The sequence below is a fragment of the Cydia fagiglandana genome, chromosome 27, assembly GCF_963556715.1.
Source record: "Cydia fagiglandana chromosome 27, ilCydFagi1.1, whole genome shotgun sequence".
Lineage (NCBI taxonomy): Eukaryota > Metazoa > Arthropoda > Insecta > Lepidoptera > Tortricidae > Cydia > Cydia fagiglandana.
In genome coordinates, this window is record NC_085958.1 from 6,668,409 (window position 1) to 6,684,909 (window position 16,501).

The 16,501-nt window shown below is 36.1% G+C and overlaps 1 protein-coding gene across 1 annotated transcript in view; it reads right to left on the reverse strand.

The window, feature by feature from the left end:
- LOC134677929 (homeobox protein PKNOX2-like) overlaps nucleotides 1-15,759 on the reverse strand; it is a 65,512-nt gene extending 49,753 nt beyond the window's left edge. The window contains exon 1 of the mRNA XM_063536375.1: nucleotides 14,975-15,759. The gene's annotated coding sequence lies outside the window, so the exon portion shown is untranslated. The remainder of the gene's footprint in view (nucleotides 1-14,974) is intronic.
- Between the last annotated feature and the right edge of the window lie 742 nt (nucleotides 15,760-16,501).

A 16,501-nucleotide genomic window follows, 5' to 3' on the forward strand; every position in this document is an offset into this window, starting at 1 on the left:
TTTTATCACTCATTCCTTACAATATAATATAAACTAACGAACCCTTTTAAGATTAAAGCCGTTTAAATCTACCGCAAGTTAATACCTTAGGGAAAATAGCCTAGAAAACCAAGAAAAGTCTGCAGAGATTTTGACAGCACACGCCGTGCAGGTGTTATTGTAGACGTCAAGCTTCTATGAAATTATGACGTATAAATAACACTAGCAGTGCGTCTGCTGTCAAAATCTCTGCAGACTTATCTTGGTCTAACTCTACTTTGAGATATTTGTGAGATATATATTTATGAACTCGACTGTAAAATTCGTAGTAACGGCACGGCACGCGAAAACCGTCGCAACAAGCCCGCACTGCTAGGGTGCCGCGTCAGCACCCCGATCCAATTTCAAATTTGAATTCCGAACCGCTTCCGCCTGCAGCGGCTTTCCCTCGCTTTTCTTTTCGGCCGCGTTTGAGTAGCGTCTTTGTTTATTTTACAGTTTCTTTTTGGAGATTTTTTTTAAACTGGCTGCCGAGTCCTGGGTATTTAAACGATTATGTTAAGCTACGGCTGTCATTTAAGGGACATGACATGCGGTTTATTGACAATGTATTGACAGGTATTTTGAACTCAAAAATTGAAAAAGACGATATATGCAGTCAAAACAATTTGTCAGTCAGTAAGAACCAGGAAAACTATACTCATCCTTTTCTTTTGGGTGCTAGTAATAGTGTTAGACAAAGATAGTATAATTCTCTCTGTGATGAGACAGTCCTTTGACACACTACATCTGCGTTACTTATCCGTTGCATTTTTTCATCTTGGTGCTGGAATTTCCATCAGAAAAGTGCCTTATGCACATTAAACATGCTATGCTATGCTTTTTTTTCTATTATGGCTTTTGGAACGTTAGCCAGTGTTCTGCTATGCTTAAAGGCTTTTTCGGACATAGACAACACCTCAGTAGCCAGTACCCATGGGAAATCGGAACTATACGAAACGAAAAATCATTTCCCCTATATCTTTACGAGTCGTATTTTTTTATGGGCGGACAGTTACGTTACGTCATTCTATTCTATATTCAAATAGTCAGAAAATAGCGTAATAATAAGCCTATAGTTAAAAAAAAACAAGTGAACAATAAAAAAAAACCTTTTTTGCGGATTTTGGTATTTAAGATTCTGAAAATGGTAGTCTATTTAATTAAGACGAGCCATAAAAACAATCGATTTACGGCCCCATTCATTTAAATCAAATTTTAGTAGCTTGGCATACATATGTGTCGAAGTCTAGTCAGTTTCCCACTGTCGCTTGCCATAAGGACGAAATTCGCTTGTATCTTTATACGAATAACCTGTGAAAGCGTCTTTATGGCAAGCGACAAAATGACAAAACCGCTGAAATCATAACATTCATAAGTTATTATAAAAAGTTATTATAGTATACGCAGCACTATTTAAAATAATATAAATAGGTTTAATTTAAGTATTATTTTCTTAATTAGTTGTATTTATGTATGCCACTTTATAAACAAACGTTAAATTATCGATATCGATAAAAATTTTAATCAAACCCTACAATATCATACACACGAGTAAATAAGAAGAAAAGCTGTAATCGGCAATAAAGCTTGAACACGCCAAAACGTGGGCACACATTTTTGCTTATACATTTTGGAAAGGGTGGTTAAATTTTATTACTTTACTTAAATTAAAATCGCTATAGTATGAGGAATATATGATACCACAATAGTTGTCAATTGTATGATTCGTTTTCATGATAACGAGCTTTAAACAATAACTGAGCGAAATCACTTTGCACCAATAGAATTGGAAAAGTCGATTAGGCTAAAGAACCTTGTGAAAATGTTAATATATCGAGGATCGATTAGTTTTTGTGTTTTTGAAATGTTGCGGAGACGTCAATGAATGGAAAGACAACCAGAAAGCAGAATAACACGAGATACAAATGAGAAAAAAAAAGAAACTAGGAAAATACAGCGTTCTTACATAAAGACCGAAACCAAATTTTTCTTATGTTGCAAAAAACGTACAAATATCTCAAATTTATGTACAAAAAGAGAAGTCAAGTTAAATTAAGAGCTAGCAAGAGCTTATCTGCTCCCAAAATAGTGGTGCTAAATGAAATTTGTATGCAAAATGTAGGATATTAAAACGTTTGATCATTTTTAACGTATTTGAGCGTGTTAGGTGTTAGACGATGGTTCTATAGAAATACATACTTCAAGCAATACACAAAATAAAAAGTTTGACTTGTATGAGTTGCTAATACATTCCCGAAGATTGCAAGATAAAAATAATGCTAAGTATCCCCATTATTTATTGGTTGAGCCAGCTACTTGTGATTGCATCAAGCGACGCCGTTAATTGATTCGCATAAGGGACATTGACTATAGAAATGTATGCAAGAAACATTTGCGAAAATGACCTAAACCTATTTTAAAGAAGCCACAGCTCACAGTTACTATTTTGGTAGCATTCATCGTGTTGTCATTACACTATAACAGTGACGAAGGGGTATTAACATGATGGACATGCTGACAATGCCAAAAGGGTACTTTTGGCGGATGGTAATAAATGAAGGCGGATGGCAATGGACTGGGCCCATATCAATGAATATTTGAAAAAGACACCCGTTAAAGTTATATTATCAACTTATCCGCAAATAACTCTGGCTTGGACTACTTAAGCATACAGTAATCATGTCGTGCAAAGTGCCTGTGTCCTGGTCATCACGAAGTCTGTGACATGTCAAATCCTGAGGCTGAAATGATAGTCTAGTATATTAGCATGATAAACTATAATATTTTCAATTATATTCAATATATATTTCGCTCCATTAGACCTTTATTTTCTATTTATTTGTAATTTTATGTGCCCACGTTTTGGCGTGTTCAAGCTTTATGTTTCAGTGTTTCAAGTACCTCCTTACGTTTCGTAATTTTTGAGATTTATTTATCCTTAACTTTATTACACATAAAAGCAGCACAACAGAAATTTAAGTAAGTATTATGGACATTTTTAATCTTATGCAAACCTTTTCACAAAGGCATAGAAAACTGTCAATGTAAAATTTATAATATGTACCCTGAAATTGATAGGACTTATGCTTTAGCCGTTCTTCGTTCTTATCAAAGCAGTCTACAATTAAAATAGACTCATTTTACCAGTTAGAGCACACTCACACTTCAAACTCAACATCAACAACACCCCTCTTACGTAGGTAGAAAAAAATAAACCAACTTAAAGATAACACATATTTCATTCCTTGAACAACTAAACGCAAACTTTACTCCTTTGTGTTGAAACAAAGGAACGTGGCTAACCGAGGAAAAATATTAAAATTATTATCCAAAAATCTGGCACCGATGCAGAAACGAAACGGAATTTCGCCCGCGAAAAAAGACTTTGACAGCGAAAAAGGCGGGAAAGGACCCCCATTACAGACAAGTGACGCCTCGAACCGGCTTAAAAGAAAAAGAGCTTATATTTATTGGGTTTTCGGAAGATGTGTGTCTGTTTGGTTTTGAGAGTACTCTTGCCTGGCTGTATAATTGGAATGGAGAGATATGGCTAAATTTTAATAACTTTCCTGGGCAAGTTATGGGTTCCAGTGTATATTAGGAGTAAGTGTTGTTATTTATTTGATCTTGTAAGGTGCCCACGCAAAAATGGTCGTTAGAAGTTCTAGCTAGACGTGTGCGCCGATTAAAAAATGATCGGCGGCGGCGTTTGCCAAAAAATCGGCGGCGGCGGCGTGTTTTCGGCGTGAAATCGGCGTGACCTTGACTTTCAGGTTTCTTAAGAAAAATCATTAATTTGTTGTTTTTCTTGAAAATTTTATCAATGCAGGTTGCTGGTCAGTCAAACTACTACTAGCTGTGAGTAAAATAGGGTTTGTAAATGAATATAGGATAGGTATAATCACTTGATTTCCCTAGTAATTGGCTTGCATTAAGAGGTTACCTGGTCCCAATGACCTTCGATCCAATCTGTAACTCTCCGTATTCTCAAGCTTTCCATGGCTTATTATTGGAAATTGTGCCTCGCAGAGCGCGGCGGAGTGGTTGATGGGATATTAAATTATAGACGGATTTGGAGAACTCACTTTTTAATAATATTTTAACTACAAGACACCTACGTGCTTACATGAGGACGGCTTGAGACAGAGAGGGGTCACACAGAGGACAGTATAATTTTTTTTTGACATTGACAGATGTCACTTTATGTTAAAGACTAAATAGATAACTGTATTTTCTTTAAAGGGTGTACATACATTCCAACTTTCCAACACTTCCCCTCACACTTTACAAAGAAATACAGGAGTACATGTAGATACAAGAGTCTCAAATGCCTTGGTTACCTAATTATAGTGTACAACAAACATGTTTATCATAAAAATTTCGCTAATGAAATTCAAGATAAAACAAGACTTGACAACTTTCATAACCAAAAGCTATATCTATGAAAAACTATTGCTATCATTCAAATCATTGGCTAAGCACATACTTGCAATGAACTGAATGTTAAAAATACATTTTTAACATTTAAAGACAATAATCAATTGTCGCAACCAGATAATGCAAACTTTTCAGTTGGCCAATGATACATTAAAACAAAAGAAAAAGTTAAATGTAAATATAACAAAAGCAAAAACAAGAAAAGTTTTAAATGTTTCAAAACCTGCTGGTGTAGGCAAAAATTACATTAACACATGAGAAGGAATGGTAAGTAAGTACACCAGACTGACATCCAAACAGTGAACATTAATTAGAACCTAATAAAATTTTTAAGAAAACAATTTACATTGTTATTCAATATTAACAAACAACTGTTATACCACTAGAAACAAAATTGTTTATTATTGTAGAGGTAAACAGAAAACATAACTGACTAAATAACTGAGTGGTTAGAACAGTTAGAAGCATATTAAAATTTTGAAAAACAAATTTTACGTTGAAAATCAAGTTATTACTCTCCGTCTCAAAATTTTAATACATGCTAGTTGCAAGAGAAATATATTTAGCATTAAAGATTCAAAAACATTAAAATAATAATAACTTGAATGCTATGTAAAAGCTAAAATATTCAAAACATAAAATAAGTAGTAGCTTCCCCTTCAGATATAGGTACTGAGAACACCAATATTAACTTCATAAAAAGTCAAAACATACATTAATTAAAAGAAAAAACAAATAATGACAAGATCTGAAAGAATTATTACTTATTTAGAAATGAGGAATTCAATAGATATTTTTCCCCAAGATAGGTACCCATATAGACATACATAAAAACCCTCATATAAAGTCATCAAAATATAAAATGTCCTTTAAATAATAATAATAAAATATTACAGAATCACAGATCATGACGACTAAATACCATTTGTTTAAAATGAGGAATTAAATTATACAGGTACTTAGTTAGGTATTTAAAATTCACACAAATATACATGTATGTACTCAGAAAAATCATGACATCAAAGATAAAATAAAAGCATGACATTGATTAGAGTCTGATAGATAACATATACCTGATACTGTGGAATTTCATAATTTCCTTGAACTTTGCTTACCTGTACCATGGTGCTGTACAATACGCATGTAACGTTCGCAACACAAGCTGCGAGACACAAGCTTTCAGTCGAGCACTTCATCCTTCCCCTCGAACTTTACATGCTTTCGAGTATGATGATGATGACAAAGAGTCACAGCTGGCACTGTTAGACTCATTCTCCGACTACAGCATATAAATTTAATCAGGTAAGAACCAAATCACAGCATTCGCCGTTAGACTTAGGTTATTACTAGAGCATAGGTACTTAACCTTATGAGATGATGATAACCACTTGAGCACAATAACAATACCTACATCGTTTACTAATATTTAACAGTGGTACTGACCTAGAGTTATAGCAATCACTGTGCAACTACTCAGGCTCTTGCTCAAAAACAGCATCAAAATTAATAATTTACTTTCATTAATTAAAATTATAATGGGTTAACATTGATAATGTATATTATTAATAATTAATTATTACAGACTCCTTTCAAGTCATAATAAATAAAAATAAAAATAATAAATTAATTTAAAATATCAATGTCACAACTCATTAAAATTTAAAATTACCTTCTGACTGTTCAATAAAACAAGTCATAGGATGGACAACACAAGTATGGATTAATATATCAAAGTTTTGGTCAAATTATCATTAAATAAAATAAAATAAAAACATATATCATTTTTGCAAGGGACAGGGACTAGATTACTAAAATCGTGTAGAATGCCATAGATAGCCAACAAACTTACATAAATAAATTTGACTTGGCGTAATGATTATTTAGCTTACTGTCATCAAAAAGACAAAGCATAAAGCAACCAACATGAAAGTGACAGGCTCAATATTTTATTTAGACAAAGCTTTCTCAATATTTATATGGGCCACATGGTCATAGGCAGAAAGACTTAAAAAAAAAATGCAAAAAGTAACTTAAGCCTCAAAACCAACATGCCCAAAAACATTAATTAGCAATCTAAAAAATAAAAGCAATTAAAAAAAAACTCTTAATGGTTATCAGCTTTAAGTCTAAATATCCAAAAGCACATTATAACTGATATTGGGACAAATTATTTTTCCAAACGGTAAAATATTAATTTAGGTCCAATCTTTGTAAATGGTACATAGGAGCCAAGACAATCAAAACTGACAAAGCCAAAAAGTTTATATTAAAAATCACATTATGTTTCAAGCTTTAAAATAAAAACAAATTTAATATGGCATTTCTTTAACGATCAGCTGTGTCTTAGACATTAATATCACTAAATAAAAATCCCTGAAATATATGAAATGACCAAATCAAAAACATCCATACATATAAAATAGCTCTCTAGTCTCTAAAAATAAACCATCTCTTTATTGTAAGTAGCTCAACAAAAAAAACTTTGACATACCTCAAAATGCTAGTAGCACTTTCTAAGAGATCTTCGCCAACAAGTTATTTGGGTGGTAAAGTTCTTGTTCCATAAAATAACTTACAAATATTGGACTGCGCACATCCAATTGTACAAACTCCAGGCAAATAGTCCAGCACCAGCGGCTTCCCCTTAGGGACATACCATCAGTGAGTATGCTTCCCCTCTTCCGAGAGTGAAGCATAACACTGGACACCATACCTTATAGGGTGTACACATCTGTAGTTGTGGGGCGGCAGACCTTTTGCACCACATCCTCATGGGCACAACCTGGTCACTCACCACCTGTGGAACGTAAGAAGCACCTAACCCTATCCAAAATAAAATGCACATACATAGTACAAGTTTCAGTAAAAGGCATTTAAAAGTACACAGGTAAAGACTAAAGCATTACACAGATAGTCTTCTCACAAAATTTACTTACGTTTGACAATACAAACTAAATTTAAATTTGTCGAGAGACAAGGTAACTATGCCAAACTTTAAATATTAAAACATTACTAAGTACCATGTGAAATTTGGATAAAAGAGCTAACTTACTAAATTAGTTAGTTAAAATAAGCTACCATTGACAAATGCAAAAGCTAGCACCACCATAAAAGAAAAGAAAGTCATACATGAGCGCACCACCACTGACACTACACTTTAACAGCGCTGATGTTTCCGACAACTTGCGCTTATCCGGAGAAGGGGCTCACCAGTGTCCCTCTCGAAGATGGATACTTGTTCAAAGCAGGGCACACAATTATCCCTCTCGAAGATTCACACCAGTCCAGGCTACATTACAGCAACTTACATGTCAATGTATTATATATCTAGGTCATGTGGTCGCCCACTGCCACATTGGCATCCTTCTATATCCTTATGACCAAAGAACAATCAATTCAAAGCTGTGCCCTCAATGCAAGGCAAACCAGGCAAGCTAATGGTCTATAGCAAGTGCAGTCTTAGCAAAATAGAGTAGCAGCGTGAGACTCGCAAGCGAATAAACAATCCGTCTTCGAAACCAAGCTTCCAAAGTTCATGGTTCACGTTGAAAAAAAAATACAAAGTTAGGTTAAGCAAGCACGTTGACGTTGACAGCCCCTTTGTACAGTGTAACCGAGAAACTTTTAGGTTACCTTCTTAAATGGTTGCTATCACGAGTATCGCGACACGCGGCCCTCTTTGTGTCGGCCGGAACTGCTCGAAACGCGATCCGCCATGCTGCCAAATCAACCACATTCTTGACCGCTATTTTGCGCAGGGCTTACGCTACTCTGGGCCGATAACCTATTGGAAATTGTGCCTCGCAGAGCGCGGCGGAGTGGTTGATGGGATATTAAATTATAGACGGATTTGGAGAACTCACTTTTTAATAATATTTTAACTACAAGACACCTACGTGCTTACATGAGGACGGCTTGAGACAGAGAGGGGTCACACAGAGGACAGTATAATTTTTTTTTGACATTGACAGATGTCACTTTATGTTAAAGACTAAATAGATTGGGTGACATCTGGAAAATATCACTTTAAATAGATAACTGTATTTTCTTTAAAGGGTGTACATACATTCCAACTTTCCAACACTTATCCTATTAAAAATGACGTAATTTAACAAAACAGAACTCCACATATCCTTGACATTTGCTAGACATAGTGGACTCCTATGGCTTCTTTTTTATGGTTGGTGTACCCTTATCTTATCGCCAAATGTTTTGCTGAATTTTGTTATACAGAAAATTATTCATATAATTATCGAATCACACATTTTTGTGTCAATTAATTCTGTTTCATCGATTATTCATTTCAAAGAAACATATTTTGTAACTTGATTAAAATTCAGAATATTTATTCAAAGATTTTTAAATAAAATAAAAGACTGACTGTAGAATTATTATTCATTGAATATTATTTGTGCGACGCTACAGTTTGCAGAATATTAATTTAAACAATTATTATTTTACTAAATTACCTTTCACATACTCGTAGTATTCATTGAAATTGCTAAAAAAGGAGTTTAGGTTAGTTTAGAGCCTCAACCCCTCAGAAAAAGAATCGTTGCTGGAAAAGTGGGTTAGGTTAGGTTAGAACTGCGACCCCCAAAAAACGAACTTTTACCCATAAAAATAAGTTAGGTTAGGTTAGAACTGCGACCCCTAAGAAAACGAACTGTTGCCAGAAAAGTGGGTTAGGTTAGGTTAGAACTGCGACCCCCAAAAAAGGAACTTTTTCCATAAAAGTGGGTTAGGTTAGGTTAGAACTGCGACCCCTAAGAAAACGAACTGTTGCCAGAAAAGTGGGTTAGGTTAGGTTAGAACTGCGACCCCCAAGAAAACGAACTGTTGCCAGAAAAGTGGGTTAGGTTAGAACGGCAACCCCTATAAAACGAATTCCTTCCAGAGAAGCAGATTGCGTTTAATTAACGACTCAATAAATAAAATTCGACTAAATGACTATTCTGTATCTTAAATTTTGGTGAACCGTATTTATAAGAAGTAACTTTTATACAGATCGATGATTCTGTGAAATGAAATTACATGAACAAATTGTTTATGAAACAAACATATGTTTAAAAATTTTTGGTGAAGCATAACTAATCCGAACTAAAATTATTTGAAGTAAATATTTTGTGTAAAGATTATTTTGTGATATGAAATGACTTGAAAAATTTTCTGTGAAACGAAAATCTGCAGAAAAATCAGCGACAAAACAAAGGTAAACCTTAATGGTTTTTTTGTCGTACAAGCACCAGGCTCACTGAGACGTATCTTCTTTCTCGTGTTCTCATTGCTGAGGCTCTCGACCACATGTAATTTGTCTCAATTTCGTGCTGTCATAAGCCGTATGGACTGCACGGTGCAGACTGCCGCAAGCCGACCTCTTCATTTGAACATAACGTTCGACCATCTCACACATGCTCTAACTCGAGCACGTTTATCATTCATTCGGCTTAAACTCATGTGTTTCTCCACAACATGCGTTGGATAATATGTCCGAAGAATCTAAGGGCTAATCCATGGCATGTTGGGAAGAGATGAGTGGCGATATGGAGCTCTTTGAGAATGGAGGGGTTTGTTCTTCTAGCTGTCCAAGCAGCACTAGCAGCAGTCTTCGTTCGTTCGTTAACAGTTGACGTTGAATACTTAGGATAACTCAGTTACTTTAATTGGTGTGTCAAATAGTTTCTGCAACTGGCTATTCAGTTTTATTCAATTAATAATTGACGTATATTTGGCAACAGTGACATAAATAATACAAAAAATCATATTGTAATCCAAAAACCAGCTTGAAATAGCTAATTAACAACACTCAAGGTCACGCTGATTTCACGCCGATCATATATCGGCGGCGGCGGCGTGGTCAAAAAGCCCGGCGGCGGCGGCGCGCCGGCGCGGCGCACACGTCTAGTTCTAGCCTAAGCTGTCTGTTAAAACGCATTTTTCAATACCGGTATTTTTTAATGCAATACCGGGATCCCGGTATTTTCAAAAACAAGGAAAATGTGCCGATTATATCGTTTAAAATCCAATAAAATGATTAAATTCGACTCTATCAAGAACATTTACATAACAAGGCTGGTTTATTATATTGAACTAAAAATGAGACTGGTGAAATCAACAAGGTGGAAGAAATGATTGCCAATCTGGAGGGTGAAATAATAATAATTGCAGATGGCGATAATTGTTTAATATCCTAAGCTAAGGACATACATATCTGGTGTTACAGTGAGCCTTTTTTTATAAAACTCAGAAAATTTATGCGATTCATAGTCAATACCGGGATCCCGGTATTGATGAAGACAGTTTCGGTATTAATACCGGTATTGAAAGAAGTCCGGTATTTGGAAGCCCTAGACTGGAGTAACATGAAATTCCAGTCTTATTCAGTGGAAGCACTTATTGTGTGTATTTCAACGTTGTGCGTTAACACCTTCGCTGCGCCAATTAGTCTTTCAACCCCATACCGCATTGAACGTGTTAAGCGGGATCCGAACGGGGCCTCCTTTCTACGATATTTGAAAAGCAAAAAAGCAGAAAAGCATGGTGGCTAAAAAATAACTGCATTCCCGATGCCAAGGAGGTTTTGGGATTATACTGAGCAACTTTTACTATGAGACCAACCCCGAAATCGTGAATAAATAATTTACCCTCCCATAGAAAATGGACCAAACTAGTACCGATAATATGTCGACTACGAAAATAAAAGTCGTGTTGGTACCAAAAGTGATATATGGAGTTAGCACTCTATGTATTTTTAGGGTTCCGTACCTCAAAAGGAAAAAATGGAACCCTTATCTAGGATCACTCGTGCGTCTGTCTGTCTGTCCGTCTGCTACCGTCTGTACGGCAACTACTGGACCAATAAAGTTGAAATTTGGTACACATATGTAAATTAGTGAACCAAAGATGGTCATGTTTTTTTTAGAATTTTAAAATACGTAGGTTCGAAGTTATTTAAGAAAATAGCCAAAAAATTACCATTCCCCCCTTTATCTCCGAAACTACTGGGTCTAAAATTTTGAAAAAAATAAACAATGTAGTTCTTTACCTGTAGATGACAGGAAAACCTATTAGACATGTGCAGTCAAGCATGAGTCGGACTTAGGTACGGAACCTTAGAAACGCGAGCCCGACTCGCACTTGGCCGACAACGGCGCTGTCCATGTCAATCCGCCAGTCGTAAAAAGCAAGTGGATTTATAAGTCGTCTGATTCAGAAAATGGCGATGTCTCGGTTTGGGACGAGGGTTGTCTTGTCATAAAGTTCCATGGGTAGCGTTGGTGGCCAAGCGGTAATGGGAATTTAAATCCGAAAGTCGACGGTAAATAAAACACTTGTCACTGTTTATTGTGACAATCAAAATCGCTGCAGAGTTATCTTGGTCTAACTCTATATACTTTTGAGTCGTAGTCTAATCCGTTGCTTTTGACGCTGACTGTACCAATGTGTCTTGGAGTTAAAGCCAATCACTGACTAACAGTCCGCCGGACGATATCGGCCGGTCAGTTGTTCGGAACTGTCAAATTTTTGTTCTAACTGACAGGCCGATATCGTCCGGCAGCCTGTTAGTCAGTAGTCGGCCTAATGTTCGAAAGGTTACATATTTTTATAGCCTATTCTGTGTCCTAAGGCTGGGCAAAGGCCTATCCTTTTTTCCGGCACTCATCACGATTTGGTGCAAAATGCGTCGGGATCAACCCGCTCTTTATTATCATTTGCTATAGTTCCCAACAAGGCCTAGTTTCCGTGTCAGTAACAACAACTGTCGGTGCGCCAATGAGCTATAAGCCCCCCCCCCCCCCCCCCATCTAGCGTCTTTCGAGCGTCGGCGTCTACAACTCTATGGCCGCTGCTCGTCGCATCGTCGACGCAACTGCGCAGCGACGTCACGCCGACGCTCGAAAGACGGTAGATGTGGGGGGCCCTAAGTCGTACATATATGTTTAGTGTCTGTCGCCTTCAAGCGCTGGTGGCCTAGCGGTAAGAGCGTGCACCTTTCAATCCGAGGTCGCGTGTTCAAACCCCGACTCGTTCCAATGAATTTTTCGGAACTTATGTAAGAAATATCATTTGATATTTACCAGTTGCTTTTCGGTGAAAAAATACATCGCGAGAAAACCGGACTAATCCCAATAAAACCTGTTTCTTCTCTGGGTCAGCTGGCACTGGTGGCAGTCGTAAAAACTAGTCCCTACGTCAATTTTTGGGATAAGTTGTCAAGCAGACCCCAGGCTCCTAGATAACGCGAGGAAGAAGAGTGTCTGTCGCCTTCTTAACCCTTTGACCATCAACTGGCTTAAGAAGCCATTTGAGGGTAGATTTTGTTTATTCTCTTTTAAATATCTAAAGAAACAGAGTATAATAACTATAAGATCATAACTAATTATTTTCTCCAATATCAACCAACCGACTACTTTACTGAAAAAAGTATTCACTTAATAGGTAGCACAAACATAATACATACAACTATTCATACTGCAGAAAAAGTGCATAAGGATTCTTACAAATATAAAAAATATTGAAACCTGTAGATCTCACTATTGAAACTTAAAAATTTTAACTTTACCGTTTTTACATATTCTAGAAGCCAGTAAATTTGTTCGCAAGAACCCGAGTTTATATACAAAAGCAAAAGACCGCCACTCATGTGCCAAAAATCTAAGATATAAAGATAAAATAGTCATACCTTCAAGTAACTTACAAATTAGTAATAAGAGCCCTCAAGTAATGACTATAAGAATTTATAATTAGTATAATTACCTTCCAAAAGAAATACAGTAAAATCTTGGTAATCCGGAACTTCAATAGTCCAGTATACCCAGTAATCCGGCAATAATATTGGGATACAAATGATCATTCTATGTGCTAATTTACTATGTGCGCTACATTTATTTATTTACATTTTCGCCCTTCAATCTCTTTGTAAAAATGCCTGATTTCCAGATAAGAGTAGTTTTTTTATTTATTTAGTATTTTAGTAAAATGTAGTTCTATGAAAAACTAAAAAACACATAAATATTATGCAGATTTGCTCTAACTTCCAGTAAACCTTATTTTCCAGTAATCCGGCTCTCTTGTGTCGGCATTAGTGCCGGATTAGTGAAATTGTACTGTAACTAAAGAGCATACTTACACAAAATTCGTTAACAGGCTGAAAACCTACCTAATAGACCACAGTTTTTATTCTCTGCAAGAGTTTTTCAATGCAAATAAGTATTACTTATTCTACGATTATAAAATAATATCTTACTTATTTTTATTATACTTAGAAATAGTTGTATAAGGATTAATTTAAAGATTTTTGTGTTTTAAACCTATGTACATGCAATTGCAGTGGTGGCCAAGTGGATATGACGTCTGACTTTCAATCCGGAGGTCGCGGGTTCAAATCCTGGCTCGTACCAATGAGTTTTTCGAAACATGTATGAAATATCATTTGATATTTACCAGTAGCTTTTCGGTGAAGGACAACATCGTGAGGAAACCTGCATACATCTGCGAAGAAATTCGAAGGTGTATGTGAAGTCCCCAATCCGCATTGGGCTAGCGTGGGGACTATAGCCCAAGCCCTCTCGCGCATGAGAGGAGTCCTGTGCCCAGCAGTGGGACGTATATAGGCTGAGATGATGATGATGACATGTAATTGCAATACCCTTCTAGGGAAACATGTTGTAATGTATCTATTATACCTAGAGTAAGACCTGTACAACATGAGAGCAATAAAGATATTCTATTCTATTAGCACAAACAGATAGACGCGACGGGAGACTTTGTTTTTATAAGATGTAGTGATAATAGAAAAAAAAATACCACGTAAAAGATTTTCATCCTCTCGAAGAAAGCTTGCCCCAGTAGCACCATTTAAGAAATTCAGAAAATAATCCAAAACATGTGGTTATTTTAAAAAAAATCATTAATATTTACAAAATCACAGTAAATTAAGAATAGAATTTTAAGTGATGTGATGACGTATGTCAATAATGTCAATATTTGGGGGACATTCTTCATAAAAAAATATAATCTTGTGCCAACATAACGGAAATAAGTCAAAAATCGATAATCGTATACGATTGTTCCGAAATAAAAATAATCGTATAAAAAAGAGAAAGCGTAAATGTCTTCAAACCACGTGGAGCGGCAAGGTCGAATTTATGTTTTCAACTTGTCAAGCGCGGCGTGTGATAAATTAATTCTACGGGCCGTTACCGTGTTCTATGCTAAGGAAATTCATACCTTATACGCGGAATATAAGGTCGAGTTTCCTTCGCGGTAAAGGCCCACGCATAGTCGCCAGCCCAGGCAATATATCTTAGGCCGTGTACTGGCCGTGACAGTTCGTAAACAAACTGGAGCTACCGCAACAAAGGATCTCTGCCATTTTGCAACATTAATACACAACATGAGCCAACTATGAGCATTGCCAACGATTGTATTTTCCGAAATATCAATCGTAATATATGCATTGACGCTTTTAAAAAGCATACAGTGCAAAATTGAGGTCGTAATAAGGCTCACTTACCAGAAGAAAACAACACGGTGTCGCTTGGTACTGTGGAGTCATCTGCACATCTTGCACATATCGATCACAGTCTTGCAGTTCTTAAAAACACTTAGCTAAAAAAGGAGGTTAGCACCAAAAATCTCAAACAGTCATTTATCAATCACAAGTCACGTGAGACGGTATTAAATAAACAGCTTTTTATTACAAATACAACACGAGCACGTTATGTGATTCACTATCAAAATAAAAATAGTGGCAGACGCTCCGTCGACGGTCGAGCCACTGTCTGTCTGCCGTGCTGTCAATATTCGTCAAAACGAAAATGGCGACACCCTCGACAGAATACGATCAGCACCGGCCTGCCGGCTATCGCCCTCCCTTTCTAAACATAGCGAAAGAAAAGGATGGGTGCCCGACGTGTTGTCTTCAACCCGAACGAGCTGATTTGTGATGTCACGCCCAGCGGCGTAACGTTTGCGTAATTAAACGCTCATGACGGCTCTTAAACTCGTTTTAATAGCGTTAATTCACAACTATTTCTTAAATTAAGGTCGCCGGTTGAAATTGTTCCTCATACAACAGGTTGACGCAATGAAATGAGTCTTTATGTTCTAATAATTCGTCTCTGCGCAGGCTAAGCCCGTCCCACCACTCAATATCTGTCGTGAGAGCGCCTCCTACTTTTTCTTATTTTACTCGTGTCTATTTTTTTCAGACGTTCATCTCGACTGCATTAATCTGGTGCAGTCCCACTGCAGTTTGATTAATAATCAAGTTAAGTCTTTGCTCTCTTTGAAAACTCGTTCGTTGATGAAAATGTTATTTTTCTTTTTGCACAGTGCTTATACGTTTTCTAATACTTAACATATTAAAAGTAGAAGTACGAATCTTTTAATTTACTGAATGCAATCTACGACCTATTACAAAACTTTCTATAAATTAATAATATGCCTTACTTGGCCTTTGATACAGGTTAATCGTGTGATTCTTATCTGAAAAGGATTACAGGTTTTCAATTAACGAGCGCTTCGAAGAACGTAATATCTAAGACCTGATTACGCAATCAATTGATAAATAGGCTGATTATGTTATGATCTTAATTACTTTAGATAACTTTAAGATAAATAGCAAAAGTATATTTAGCGCAGCACCGGTAAGTACCGGCGTCTAAATTACCTAAATTTAAAATTAAAAGCCTTCAATTTTATATGATAAGTACTTGTTTACGACCGAGTATGATACGATTAATTATCGCATAATCGATATATCATGCATGCCAACATCTCGTAATAAAATAAATAAATAAATAGGTAAGTACCATTCTAATAAAATATCATGACAGAAAAGTAACTTATGACGAAAATTTACTACCATAAAAAGTATATTGTTAAATTTTAGAATCATATACCGATTTTCATTGTAATAATAATGTAATCGTATATTTTTCTCAAATATTTTTCTAATGCAGCGCCATGTTCCAATCACAGACAGGTTAGGTTTCAGAACGGTTTACTTATTTTGTACCAAATCTAGCAATTATGCAGT